This window comes from Carassius auratus, chromosome 3 (assembly GCF_003368295.1).
Source record: "Carassius auratus strain Wakin chromosome 3, ASM336829v1, whole genome shotgun sequence".
Classification (NCBI taxonomy): Eukaryota; Metazoa; Chordata; class Actinopteri; order Cypriniformes; family Cyprinidae; genus Carassius; species Carassius auratus.
In genome coordinates, this window is record NC_039245.1 from 11,134,012 (window position 1) to 11,149,422 (window position 15,411).

The 15,411-nt window shown below is 38.7% G+C and overlaps 1 protein-coding gene across 3 annotated transcripts in view; it reads right to left on the reverse strand.

The window, feature by feature from the left end:
• The window catches only part of pvalb6 (parvalbumin 6), a 42,445-nt gene that overhangs the window by 6,081 nt on the left and 20,953 nt on the right, over positions 1 to 15,411 (reverse strand). The window contains exon 1 of one of the 3 annotated variants that reach the window (XM_026209378.1): positions 2,041 to 2,140. The exons of the other annotated variants lie outside the window; for them this stretch is intronic. The gene's annotated coding sequence lies outside the window, so the exon portion shown is untranslated. Of the gene's footprint in view, positions 1 to 2,040; positions 2,141 to 15,411 lie in introns of those variants that run through there. 3 annotated transcript variants of the gene reach the window in all.

The following is a 15,411-nucleotide window of genomic DNA, read 5'->3' on the forward strand; positions in this document are numbered from 1 at the left end:
GTTACCTTTTTTATGTGGCTGACACTCCCTCTGAGTTCAAACAAACCAATATTCCGGAGTAATTCATTTACTCAAACAGTACACTGACTGAACTGCTGTGAAGAGAGAACTGAAGATGAACACTGAGCCGAGCCAGATAACGAACAAAACATTGACTTATTCTCGATTCAAGAACCGTTTCTGTCAGATGCGTCTGGTTCGAGAACCGAGGAGCTGATGATACTGCGCATGTGTGATTCAGCGTGAAGCAGACCGACACACAGAGCATCTGAACTGAACTGATTCTTTTGGTGATTGATTCTGAACTGATTCTGTGCTAGTCTTATGAGCGCGGGTAAACCGAAGGCTTGAATCAAGGACAATCATCGCAAATGACGCCATTACGTCGAGTGCAAAAGAAACGGTAAACCATTTTCTTCAACTGGTTTATTGAATCGAACTGTCCGAAAGATCTACTGGTGATCCAAAAATCGATGCAACCGGTTCTTGACTCGAGAATGAGTCAGTCTTTTGTTTGTTATCTGGCTCGGCTCTGTGTTCATCTTCAGTTATCTCTTCACAGCAGTTCAGTCAGTGTACTGCTTGAGTAAATGAATTACTCCGGGATATTGGTTTGTTTGAACTCAGAGGGACCAAAATGTATTTTCAATGCTTCAAAAAATTCTAACTGTGACCCTCTGATGTCACATGGACTACTTTGATGATGTTTTTCTTACCTTTCTGGACATGGACAGTATACCATACACACAGCTTCAATGGAGGGGCTGAGAGCTCTCGGACTAAATCTAAAATATCTTAAACTGTGTTCCGAAGATAAACAGGTCTCACTGGTTTGGAACAACATGAGGGTGTATTATTAATGACATAATTTAGATTTTTGGATGAACTATCCCTTTAAAGTTCGGCTTAATTAAGGGCGTGGTCGCTTGAGTGACAGGTGGATTGCCGCTGCTGTCACAGCTGTCGTGCTATGTGGGCGTGGCTTCAGCAACCAGCTCCCGCCTTTTTGCCCAAGTTCGATTTTCCGGGAGAGTAGAGAGGTGATGCGCTGCCAAGATGGCGACGGCTTGCTATGCAGTTTTTGAGCTTCAAATACTCTCTTCATGACTCTAAAGGGGGTCGCACACCGGACTAGAAGCGCAGCGCCGCGTCGCGCCACGTCTTTAAAATTCGAACACATTATTCTCTATGGGTGTACACACACCGGCGGCGCCATTCAGCATCTGTCCGCGGCGCCCAGCTACGACTCAGAACGCTGTTCAAATTTCTGCGCCATCTGCATAGTTTTATATTAAAAAACCCCAGATGTTATAAACTGAAACTGAAATTAAAATACAGTACACTTGTTTCATTCAAATAAAACAGTACAAAAAGTGTTTGGTTACGTTTTCAGCAGCACAGTTGCCTAGACAACAGATACAACAAAACAATAACAGACTTATTATAATAACACAGATTCTTTTCATTAATTAACGTTCAAAACTCAGCTTTTATCAATTAAAATCATATATTTAAAATAATAATAATAGATGAAGTTAAAACTCTCCCATCTTGCTGCGAAATTGAGCTCACGCATATAGAATGTGCGCGTCCAGTGTGCGATACCTCGAGTTGTCGACGCGGCGCTTCTCGTTCGGTGTGCGACCGCCTTAAGGGTGACGTCACGGACACCACGTCCATGTTTTTATACAGTCTATGGACACACACATAAGCGAATACCGCGAAGCAGTAACGTTAATGTTTCTCATTCTCTTTTGCAAGAAGAGACTGACTCTGACTCCATTTCCATTAAACCCAGAAGATAAGATTACTTTACTGAGCAGAATTTTAAACCTGTCCCTTTCTCCTACAGAAAATGATTTCCTCACTCTTATAACCCCGACAGAGACTGTCTGTGAGAACGGCCATTAGGCAGTTTAAAGAACAGTATTCAGTATTCAGAAACAAATATATGAATAGTCAGACGCTTTCAAATTAAAGTACGATAAATAAATAAATTAAGAAAGATTTCCCTCTGAAGTGTGATCATTTTTTACTAACCTTAGGGAGCAAACGAGACAGAAGCGTTGTTTTTTTAGTCAATAAGTTCACTGTGTTGTCTGAAGATGCGCTGCAGTCGTCATGGCAACTCTCAAACTCCCAACTGTCATTCTGAACTTTTTTTTTTAAAATGCAGCTTAATTCCCTTCAGAAAGCGCTAAAATAAAAATGCGCTAACTTATATAAATATTTTCAGATCGCTCATCTGCGTACTGACATTGTTGACGGCTGTTAATGTGCAATCACTGTTTTAGATCAACTAACTGTAATATTGTATAAGATTTCCAGAAAGCGGTTTCAGAAATGTAAAAATGATGTTTCATTCCTCGCATCACTGGACAGCGCTAAACTCGCCAGAACAAAAGCTTGCTGATTATAGGTTTGAAAAAGATGATTTTGTAAAATAAAATAAAAAATGAATTTTATACTGGAATTGTATTTTTAATTATACTATAAAATAACTATTTTTATTGTATACTCTAATTTTAAATATAATAGCTAGTATTATCACTGATTATTTTGTTTATTATTATCAATATTAATCATTATTTTGCTTTTATAATTATATTTAATGAATCACTGAATCCAATGAATCATACTATGTGCAGTTTGAGTACAAAACCAAATCTCTCATGAGAAACAGACCGAAAAACTTATATACACCCCTTTAAAGTAATACAAAACATATATAATACATTTACATTTAAATACACACTTAAATAATAAATTATATACATCATAGACAAATAATATATTCTTGTGACCATAATTCAGTGTGGGGTATCACACAAAGATTTTGCTGACAGACTTAATGCTGTATGTGAATATGGACCTTAGACAAGGAGTCACCATTTATAATGCTTACTTGAGGTTACTTAGGCGACTTGAAAAATATCCCAGTTCCTTATTTTTGTCCTTACAGGGCTTTGACACATCTGTATTAAACAATAAAATACTGTCCTTCTCCAGGCCTGGATTACTGTGCCTTTACACCTAATTAAACCATGCTGTTTATATTGTTAATCTCTCTTCTCTCTACAAAACTTGCTTGTTGTTGTTGTTGGGTGCCTGAGCACCTGCCCCTTTGCCCTTTGGTGCCCAAAGTGCCCTTTTGTCAAAGCAAAATTTCCTCTAATTTTTTTTTTGCCATAACGTTTCCTTTTGTGAATGCCTGCTCATGCCCAATCTAAATATTAGTAAAATTTTGAATAATAATTTAGCCGTCAATAAGATGACCAACATGACCTTTGACCTGACGACGACGACCTCCTCATCCGACAGGGACGATTCGTCACGCTGCACGCGCATTTTTTAATTGTCAGAGGATATTATTTTCAACACCGCGGGAGCTGGTAAGTGGTGTTTCATTCTCAGCGAAGTGATTTTGATATTTATTTACTTATTATTATTTTACAAGAACGACGTGACGATGTGAGAACACGTGTAGCCTGTAGTGCAGAGTAACATTAGCGTGCTGTTTGAGGGAGAAACGTTTCACAGGCATCGAGGGCAGAGGCGTCATGCCCATTCAAAGATTTCTGAGCCAAGTTGATTTTAAATGCAGCTTCCAAACGACCAAAAAAAAAAAAAAAAAACAGCAGATTAATATTTTTTATATATTTGATATAATCACAATGTTGTGATTAGATCGTTCAGCATCAGCTGCTAAATTCAAATCTGTGTTGTGTGTTAGCTGGCTGGCGCTGAGCCAGAGACTTTCGTACAACGCTTCATGATAACCAATCAACGGTTCTGTTGCGCGAATGCAATGGCCAATCGGAGACGTGCAAAAGAGTCATCATGAAACGCAGTGTTTTTGCTCACTTGCTCGCTGACTGAATTATTTAGCGAATTCTTTCTTCAGAGAGAGAGAGAGAGAGAAAACTAAAAAAAAAACCTGATGTGCATAATGTAATATAAAGTGCTTCAGTGATTGTAATGGGAGTTCCCCCTCAAGGGAACTTCGAACTGCGTCCTCTGAAGGGACACTATGGGGAACACCTCGTCGTGACCCATGTCTGAAGCATACTTTGAAAAAACGCCAACTCGTTGGCCGGCGACAGCGTCTGACGTCACTACCGGTGCGACTATAAATAAGCGACCGGAGAGCACGTCATTTATCTTCTTCGTCTTCATTTGACTGTTTTGTTTGAAGTGTGCGTCTGAGAAACGACCATGGTAAGAGCGATCTTTACTTTTGTTATCATGGCTTCCACTAGCAAGGCGTTTAGACAGTGCGTGCATCCATGTCAGCGTTATTTGACACCGGATGACACACACAGTCTTTGCGTTTTTTGTTTGGGCGTAGAGCACGCGCGCGATGTCCTTGAGGGGGCGATCTGCGTGCACTGTGAGCGTTTTTCCATGAAAAAGCTCCGCTCTCGTTTGTCTCTCTTTCCGAGGAAAGAGGGACAGCCATCTGTCTCCCGCGGCTCAGGACCCGCCGCTGTTGAGGCACGGAGGAGAATGAGCTCGTGGGGATCACAGGTGGACCTCGTTGAAGAGTTTAGAGAGGGACTTTCCCTTTCTCGCTCTTCGGCGGCGGACGAGAATGAACTTCAGGAGGAAGACGTGTTATCATTAACCCTTTCTGATACTGAAGTTAGTGCTCTGCTGGGTTCTACCCAGGAAGAGCAGGAGATGTCTGAGGTTGGTGAAGAAGCTGAGGCTGAGCCTTCTCAATCCTCCTGCCCTGCGTATGAGGAGCTGTTAGAGGTTATGGATCGTGCCACAGCAAAGTTAAACTTGCCATGGAAACGGACCAGCAAAATAACGCCGCGAGGTCACCTTGATGAGCGTTATTTATCTGACCATAGCCCTCCAGCCCAGGTGAGCCTTCCATTCTTGCCTGATTTACATGCGGAAATCAAGAAAGAATGGAAGAGGCCATTTTCTTCTCGCATCCATCGGTTTCAGCATACGAGTTATGCTAACATCGAGGGCATGCGCGAAAATGGCTATGAGAAGATGCCCCCTGTAGAAGAGACGCTGGCTAGCTATCTCTCTGTGGGGGAAACATCCTCTCTTAAATCTCCCTCTTTGCCATCTAAGCCCCTCCAGGATACATCCCGCTTAAATGGCAAAGCATACGCAGCAGCAGGTCAGGCTGTGGCTTCATTGCACACTATGGCGGTGCTTCAGGCCTATCAGGCTGACCTGCTGAGGGACCTGGATAAAGGCGAGGGCCTTTCAGCTGATCAGGTGACCTTTTCCCAGAAAAGGGTCACGTGTTAGTACGCTACTCTGAATTCAGAGTTCCTCTCATTTGACGGTGTTCTCTGTTTTTTCCCCTTCAGAGTGCCACGAGAACCCCTCCCTAGAACAGTATTTTAAAATCCATACTATGGTAAGTGTGCACGTGTATTCTTTGCGCACTTTCTGAAATCCACTCTGTGGTAAGTTCGCACGCTAAGGCTCTGCGTTCTTTCTAAAAATCCTTTATGGTAAGGGCTTCGCGCGATGCTTCGTGCCCTTTCTTGAGTTGGTGTAAAGCCCCGTTCATCTTGGGCGCCACTCCATTCAGGTATCCTTGAATACCTATCTAGCAGGGTTTTGCTACCAGGGTTCTGTTGAGACAGCTCCTTCGGAAAATTTTTGCAAGAGCAAACAGTAGCCCTTGTGTGACAGGCAAGACCTTGTATAATACTGGTTTCTTAGCCGTATCCCTTTAAAGGAATCCTTCCTATTCCAAGCCTTTAAGCTCTACCCCGGGTCGAGGCCCTGATCAATTAAATTGGGTATGTAGCTTAGGCCTTTGGCCGTAAGGGATAGTGTCACAGACAGCTGTCTAAACGTCCTAGTGGCAACTCCCTTAGAAATGGTAGAGTTGGTACTTAGTGTTCGCCATGGTCTGGCCTGCGCTCCCCTCAGCATGGCGGCGTGGGTATACTGTTCCCCATAGTGTCCCTTCAGAGGACGCAGTTCGAAGTTCCCTTGAGGGGGAACGTCTCAGGTTATGAATGTAACCATGGTTCCCTGAGAGGGAACGAGACACTGCGTCCTCTAGATCCCTTGCCATGCTTCGGACGCAAGCTTCACAAAGAAGATAAATGACGTGCTCTCCGGTCGCTTATTTATAGTCGCGCCGGTAGTGACGTCAGACGCTGTCGCCGGCCAACGAGTTGGCGTTTTTTCAAAGTATGCTTCAGACATGGGTCACGACGAGGTGTTCCCCATAGTGTCCCTCCAGAGGACGCAGTGTCTCGTTCCCTCTCAGGGAACCATGGTTACATTCGTAACCTGAGACGTTTTTGAGAGTGCCTGAACTCTGGCTAAACTGAATGAAAATGTTATTTGATAATGTAAATGTTCTTTACTCTCTGAAAAATTTAAGTGTTAAAATAAGTAACTTACAATATTGTTTTTAAAATTTACATTAAATGCAAATTCAGTCATATTAAAAATATTTTATGGCATGATATGGCACTTAAGTAAAAAGTCGGGGTTGTATGTGTAGTAAATAGATTACACTACCTTTCCATTTATTGATCAAATAACAATCTATAAAGGTGCAAAACGCGTTTACTTATACGTTTGAGAATCGAGATATTTCCTGATATATTAAGCATGTTTGGAATTGTTTTGAATAAAAAGGAAAATTAAATAAAACATATGCCTATATAAGTTATACAGTGCTTTCATAGCATGACTCAGTTGTTTATTGTTTTGTATCAATATTTAAGGTGGACTTATTGATTAGGTGCAAGAATAGTAGTGATGGTTAAAATAATAGATTGATAATGAAATAGTAGATTGTGCCTTGTTCCTATATGGACAGAGAGTGGAAAGTAATAGATCAGATGAGGAGATGGAGATAGAGGAAGAAAAAGAGGCAAATGTAGACGCACAAGTGACAGAAAGAGCAGGTAAGCAAGCCAGGAGACAGAGGCTGGTGAGAAAGAGGAAAATGTAGAGTGTTTTCTGTAGTTTTTACTATAACAGCTGTTCTTAATTATTCTGTAGAACAGAGAAGAAAAAGCCTTCAGGTTGGGACAATTTAAGACATTTCAGTTTCTAATCCCAGAGCTATTATTTGGTGGAAATAATTGTTATTTTTTTTACTTTTAAACTTAAAATTGTCTCTTCTAATCTTTTCCTTTTTAAAAACTGCATCACAGCATTTGCTGCCATATCAATACATAATCATCCATATCGATACGCAAATCGGCAAGGAATGCTTCACAATATATTGCTGTATTGCTATTTTGAACCGCGCTATTTAAAGCCTCGTTCCATGTGCCCCTTTTATACTTTGAGCACCTGCCCCTCCAAAGGTCTCTGCACGGCCCTGGTGCTACAAGCCCGAAGATTTTTTATTCTTTGTGTCTATCATGTCTCACGCTGTTTGTTTCCCTGAAGGCACTGTTCTTCTTTAAGGCTTCCCCTTTTCTCACACCTCAAAGTCTCCAATTCCCCTTCCTTAGGGCTAATTTTATCTCTCTCCTCGTGGCTCAGCGAAACCCCTGGGCCCTGGAGAATCATCTCTTATCCTGCAGCATCACTAGACGTAACTGTCAACACTCATGCGGGAGATGGAGATGAAAGAGCGCTGGAGAGAGAGGAATCGGCAATGACAGCACTGCAACAGCTGCCATGTGGAGAGCTGCCCTTAATGCCCTGATCGCAAAAACATTTGACCTCCAAACGGCAGGGTTAGGCACTTATAATCATACAGTACATTTGCAGGGCAACTTCTGCAGAGTATTTAGTGAATTGTCACGTATCATAAGAGCATGTGTTGGAGAAGTTATACTTTGAAACTACAGCTCCCAATCTAGCAGCCACTCATAAACTAAAGCAGATCCGTTCATCTCCATTTGTCAGTATCTACTTTGTCATTCCAAACCTGTATAATTTCTTTTTTCTAGAACACTCAAACGGGTCCAATGTTGTTCGGACCTAAATGTTCTCCGAAATAAACTTGAAATTTTCATTTTCAGGCATGCAGGTTTCTTATTAAATATCTCTTTGTACATTACATTTCAAAAAGCGAAATATCTAAATACTTTATTTTGAATAATAATAATTAAATATTATCTACAAGAGATCTGATTTACAATTAGAGTAAATATACCTGGCACAAAAACATCACAGATCTCAATTAAGGCTCAACTGGTGCCAGCAACAATAGCAATTCTCTTGGTTAAAAATAAATAAATAAATGCCATCTTTAGGTGTTATAACAATTAAGTTGCACTAAGGAATTCATTCTTTACCTGTGTTGATATAAAACCAAAACAAATATTATTAAAATTATTTTTGGTAATTGAAATAAACATTATATTATATTATATTATATTATATTATATTATATTATATTATATTATATTATATTATATTATATTATATTATATTATATTATATTATATTATATTTAATCAAATAGGAGCATAAATAAAAAAATAAAATAAATCAAAATAAAATCCAAAGGTGGTGAATATGTTTAATCGTGTCCAAATACGGTGTGTGTATATATATATATATATATATATATATATATATATATATATATATATATATATATATATATATATATATATATCGTATTTGGACACAATTAAATATATTCACCACTTTTGAATTTTATTTTTGATATATATAATTTTTTTTACAGTGCACTGGGATAATCTCTTGAAAATGATTATTTCACTGCACAATACATTCTTTACATTGGGTGAGACTATGAAATGGGAAATGATGACTCCCTGGGCAGTTTGCTGACTACTGAACTTGGCAGCAGATTGAAACACACCCATAAGCCGCACTGAAGACACAGGGGAGGAGAAGTGCATGTCTTGAACAAGAGGAGGGAGGGTTGGAGAGACTTCAAAGGCACTGAGTGCATGAGAAAGTGAGAAAGAGAGTCGGTCGCTGGAGAGGAACAGAGCGTGTAGAGGAGTGAGATGCTTTTCAAACAGCTGAGCTGCTGCTTTGCAGAGCCCTGATCTCACTCTGACAGCCTCTGATGAGCTGCACACTGAGACGCCAACAGACCAGCCCAAACCAGATCAGGTCAGACAAGACCAGACCTGCTCATCTGAGCACAAACTGGCCTACTGATTAGCTAAGACTGGAGATGTCAAAAATACATGCATTGATTCCAAGCACCTATAAAAAGTGTAACAATACTGGTCTTTCTACAGTAAGGTTAAATGTCTATTTGAATAACCCAAGGTCTTAAAAATGACAAACACAAAGGAAAAGCTTTGTTTTAAAATACTTTAGTTTTATGGAGCCTGTAGCTGTAATGGTATTAATATCATTCAGTCAACAAAACTCACAAGAAAATGAGAAAACCACTGACTGAACTTCATTTAATTTCTTTATTACAGTTTACTTCAATAATTACTTGCAGTGGTGGACAGTAACGGAGTAGCTTTACTTCGTTACTGTACTTAAGTACATTTTTCAAGTATCTGTACTTTACTGGAGTAGTTTTATTTTGAACAACTTTTACTTTTACTTCACTACATTCCGAAGCATAAAATCGTACTTTTTACTTCACTACATTTCATAAAACATATCGTTACTCCCTATAATATCACGTGCTCCGACACGCAGAAGCGGTGTCTGATTCATCATGAACGAACTGAATCTTTTCAAAATAAACTTTTAAATCGGATCGCGAATCACACCAAACGATTCGTTTACGAATTAGAATGATCCGATTGCAGCTGTTCTGGAGTCGACCACTCACTGATTCAAATGAACCGTTTAGTGCGAGTCACCAGAAGTAAGAACCGGGAGATCTTGTGAGCGCGCGTGCGTCTGATGTTGCTAAAAGTAAGTTATTAATGTCGAAATTTTGGATTAATTATTGTAACTGAAAATCATATTTAGGTCAAAACTGTCAGTTGTTTGGAAACCAAATCCGTTGTAAAGAGTGATCTATTTAAGCCCACTCAAATGCTCGAGTGCAGACGATGCAGACACATCAATTCTAGGTAAAAAACAACAACAACAAAAAACCCATAAAATAACACAGATTAAGTACAATAACTCGTGCACGTTCAAATTCCCCGCTGCCGTAATGTTAACAGTTTTATTAAAATGTCCTATGTTACGTCTGTTTTTATATTGTTTATCGACAGTAACGTTATACATATGTATATTGTTTGGATTAACTAGTCGAGTAGACAGACATGAATGTTCATCGTACTGAAAATAAGTAAATATTGAAAATAAGTAAATATTGTTAGCTGATGCTAACTGTCTAGCTAACAAGCTTGTTGGTGCTAAATTGATGTAATTTTTATAAATAATGTCCAAATATTTTTATTCAGCCACCTATATATATATATATATATAATATAGTTTACATCTGGTTAGAAAAGAAAGGATGTGATGTTCAGAACATACTAACTACAGTAATTATCAGTGGGAAGAGATGCAACCCGTTTGGCCAGGGGTGTTTTTAAACCACAGACAAGATTTGAGAAGGAAAAAATCATTATCTTGATTTACATTTTTTTTTTTTTTTTCTCCGTAAAATGTTCTTCCTAACTTCAGGCCTTATTATCATGTCATATATACAGTACAGACCAAAAGTTTGGACACACCTTCTCATTTAAAGAGTTTTCTTTATTTTCATGACTATGAAAATTGTAGATTCACACTGAAGGCATCAAAACTATGAATTAACACATGTGGAATTATATACATTTCAAAAAAGTGTGAAACAACTGAAAATATGTAATATTGCAGGTTCTTCAAAAAAGCCACCTTTTGCTTTGATTACTGCTTTGCACACTCTTGGCATTCTCTCGATGAGCTTCAAGAGGTAGTCACCTGAAATGGTCTTCCAACAGTCTTGAAGGAGTTCCCCGAGAGATGCTTAGCACTTGTTGGTTCTTTTGCCTTCAGTCTGCGGTCCAGCTCACCCCTAAACCATCTGGATTGGGTTCAGGTCCGGTGACTGTGGAGGCCAGGTCATCACTCTCCTTCTTGCTCAAATAGCACTTGATGCCTTGAGTGAGACTCTACAATTTTCATAGTCATGAAAATAAAGAAAACTCTTTGTATGAGAAGGTGTGTCCAAACTTTTGGTCTGTACTGTAACTTTGATCTTCTGTAAAACAACAAACTTTAAAATACTTTTTTCTTCCTGGTGAAGATCAGATGGTCATCTCTGTTTTCTCTCAGGTACATCACAGTGTAAGCTTCACAGTGAACATTACTCTCATCAGCGTAGTCCATATCAACAACAAAAATATATCTTGACTCCATATAGTGGTTATTTTGAAAAAATCCAAGGTATTTTGAGCAGTAGGATTATAAAAAGAATATGTGCTAATATAAAATTAAATTAAGTAGCCTATATAAAATTGCAAACATCTATCTTGCAGTACTTTTTTACTTAAGTACATAAAAACTCGAGTACTTTTGTACTTTCACTTGAGTAAAATTGAAAAAGGAGTACTTTTACTTTTACTGGAGTAATATTTTACCATATGTATCTGTACTTTTACTCAAGTACTTGATTTGTGTACTTCGTCCACCACTGATTACTTGCAAACACTTGGAGTATGAAAAATAATCGAAGTGTACATGCCATAATTTGAATTTAATTTGGTTATATTTATATCATTCGATAATTAAATAAATGAGGCATTTAATAGCATATTGGATTCGCTGTGGTATCAAGAACCATGAAATGTAAATTCATTTTGACTACAAACATTTTAGAAAGACCGACCAGGACTGGCAAAAACCAGACTTGATCTGACTATTAAATCAAGACTATCTGACTGGTCATTAAAAGAACTGCATAATGTACACCGCAAGACAAAAAATGCTAAAAAAAAAAAAAAAAGAGAAATGTAAAATGGTTTACACAACATTCAAAAGTGGGGCTTGTAAGATTTTTTTTCAAGTTTTTAAAAAAATTATATGTTATATGAAATGTTATTCTTATTTACAATCTAAAATAATGGTTTTCTATTAGAATATAAAAGCAAAACTGAATTTTCAGCACCATTACTCCAGGCTTCAGTGTCACATGATCATTCAGAAATCATTCTAATATGCTGATTTGCTGCTCAATATTTTTTTTATATAATAATCAATATGTTTAAAACAGTTGTAATGCTTAAAGGGGGGGTGAAATGCTATTTCATGCATACTGAGTTTTTTACACTGTTAAAGAGTTGGATTCCCATGCTAAACATGGACAAAGTTTAAAAAATTAAGTTGTACGTTTGAAGGAGTATTTTTGTTCCCAAAATACTCCTTCCGGTTTGTCACAAGTTTCGGAAAGTTTTTTTCGAGTATGGCTCTGTGTGACGTTAGATGGAGCGGAATTTCCTTATATGGGTCCTAAGGCACTTCTGCCGGAAGAGCGCGTGCTCCCGTATAGCGAGGCTGAGCAGCACCAAGGGGCAAGGAACTCGACCGGAAGTTGAAGTCGGGTGGGGGATGCCATCTTTTAGCAGAACTTCACTTGCGTTAGCATTCCCATTGACTCCCATTCATTTTGGCGTCACTTTGACAGCGAATAACTTTACATCTGAGGCGTTTAAAGACTCCGTTTGTCCATTATTTATTTCTAAAGATACACGACAATGTATAAAGGGCTCCATTACCTTCTATGTTACATTATGGCCCCGTATAAACAGTTTTTGTAAAAAAATGGGCTAACGATTGCGTCATAACCACTCGGCTCTCTGTCTCATTACCGTACAGACAGGTGGAGAAGCTCGCAGGCAATTAACTTAATATGGCGTACTGGCGTTACATTTTAAAATACTATACAAAATAATTAATCAGAATACTTACTCCTGCTCACTCACGACAAAGAACTCCCCGCTCAAGCTCGCCGTCTCTACAAGATTAACGATGGCAGTTTGCACGCACAGCCACTTAGAAGATTTACATCTGTCAGACAGGTTGCTGACGTCGTCAAGCTTCGTTTGAGTCTGCCAGACAGAAACGGAAGTGCTAAAAAACGCTAAAACTGGGCTTCATTTGTCTCAATAGAGTTCCAATGGGGTCGCTGTGTCCATTTCTTTTACTGTCTATGAGCAGCACAGACATTTCACTGATCAGAGCGATTCACTGATCAGAGCGAGAGCGTCGCGAAAAGTCACAAAAGAAGTGTGTTTTTGGTTGCCAGGGCAAGACAACCCTGCACAGATTACCAAAAAAAAACAGCATTAAGGGACCAGTGGATGGAGTTTATTTTTACAGAGCATCAACGGAGTTGTGCAAGTGTTTGTGTTTGTTCCCTGCATTTCGAAGACGCTTGTTCACAAGGCCCAGTTTGACGACGGATTTGCGTATCGTTTATTTCTTAAGGATGATGCAATCCCAAGGAAAAAGGGTCACGATCGTGTGTTGGAACCGCAGGCGGTGAGTAAAACTGCTTCAAATATCTCTGCCTCCTCGTTAGTATGTCCCCTCCCATGCCGGAGACCAGGGTTCGAGCCCCGCTCGGAGCAAGTCGTTGCTGCTGCTGCTTTCGTTCAGTTTCAGCCTCTGGATCTGATTCTGGATCATAAATAAACGGCTGAATCTGACTGTAAGCCATGGTTTGTTTTGGATGATGGGTTTTCCCTCACGGTAATGTCACAGCTTCCACATGGTCTCAACACAAAAGCCTACTGGCGCTCGTGATTCTTTAGCTCCGCCCACACGTCACGCCTCCAGCCGGTCGTGTTTTTCCGGGAAAAATCGGTACAGACTATCTTTCTCTTATGAATATAATAAAACTAAAGACTTTTTGGATTTATGAAGGATGCAGTTCTACTCTATATGTTTTTTTCCATTTAAAAAGTTTGATAGAACATCATTTATTTCAAATAGATTATGTTTTTACTGTCACTTTTGATCAATTTAATGAATAAAATTTTTTTTCAGACCAGTAGATGAAGTGATCATGTGATTATGCTGTATTCAGGCTCACTGAAGAAAACCGAAGCTAAAATACAACAAACTACTGGAACGTTCTGCATTCTCTTTCACACACAAGCAAAAACATGACATGGAGGGAATGGTTCATAACCGGATGCCTCTGGCAGCTTTGTAATGGGAATAAAGTATTCAGTGACAGAAGCACAGCCGCACATGCTTTTTATTCATACTGTTTCACAGATCGAGAGAGGAAAAGAAACAAAAGGAAATTCACAAAAGAAAAATTCTACTCCACTTTCATCAATAATGAACACACGGGAGAGAAGGAAGCACAAACTTCAACAACAAATAGCAGTGAAAATGTCGCTGGAGGTAAAAACACAGATTTTATAAACAAGTCAAGCAAGGTCAAGTCTAAAGACCTTTACAAACAAGTGTGACTTTTTAGAGTGAAACATTAAAAAGGTCAGCAGCGATGCCAGACTCTTCTCTCTCTTTCTCTCAGAGGCATTTCTTTCTGGCTTTCTTTTCAAATTGATCGGCTGCTGTTTTTTTTTTAAAGCCGGAGTACATATACTTCACGATGCCTTATGAATTTTTGATGCATCTACTTTGGGAGAATCAAGGTTTTTGGAACAGTATGTAAATTAGACGGCACACCCACAAAACTCAATTACAGTGGCAGACAAATGGGAATGTAACACAAATCCCAAATTTAAAACATTGCACATGTATGCAACATTATCAAAACTGATAAGTATTGCTGTTTCATCAAATAATAGTCAACCAATTCAACTCAAACAAGTTTAGAATTCTGGAAAGACTTTTGAGTGACAACTCAAATTAGACTTACCAATCAGCCATTACTCGATTTTGCTAAATTAGACAATATTTGTCTAATGTATACCACAATATTAATTCATTCTTATTAAATTGTTGAAAAAATATATATATTTGCAACTTTTCAGTGTTCATAAAATGCGGAAATCACTTTACGTAACCTATACTGGCTGTCTGCTACATAGAAACCACTTTCTACTTTGAGGACCTTGAAAGAAATGAAGTGAAGTGAAAAGTACGATATTTGTATTTCAAATGTAGTGAAATTAAAGTCATACATTTCCAGAAAAAAATAATACTCAAGTTAAGTACAGATTCTAAAAAGTGTACTTAAGTACAGCACTCAAGTAAATGTACTTTATTACTGTCCACCTCTGGACGTAGGGCCATAAAATGTTGAACAAATCCAATCCCTCTTTTAGTAACCCTATAACAATGGCCTACAACCCCCCAAGATTACCTTATTAACCCGGTAGCAATGGCTTAGCAACCACCGAAAACATCTTAAAGGTAGAGTAGGCACATCAGTAAAACAGTACTTTTTCTTTGTGTGATATTGCTTAAATAAAAAAAGCATGACAATTAAGACGATGTGGGAATGAGTCAAACATTGTAAGTCACAAGTAAGGAGACCCACGTAAAACTTCTTTCCAGGCTCTAGTGCTGAAGAGGGACCATGTTTTA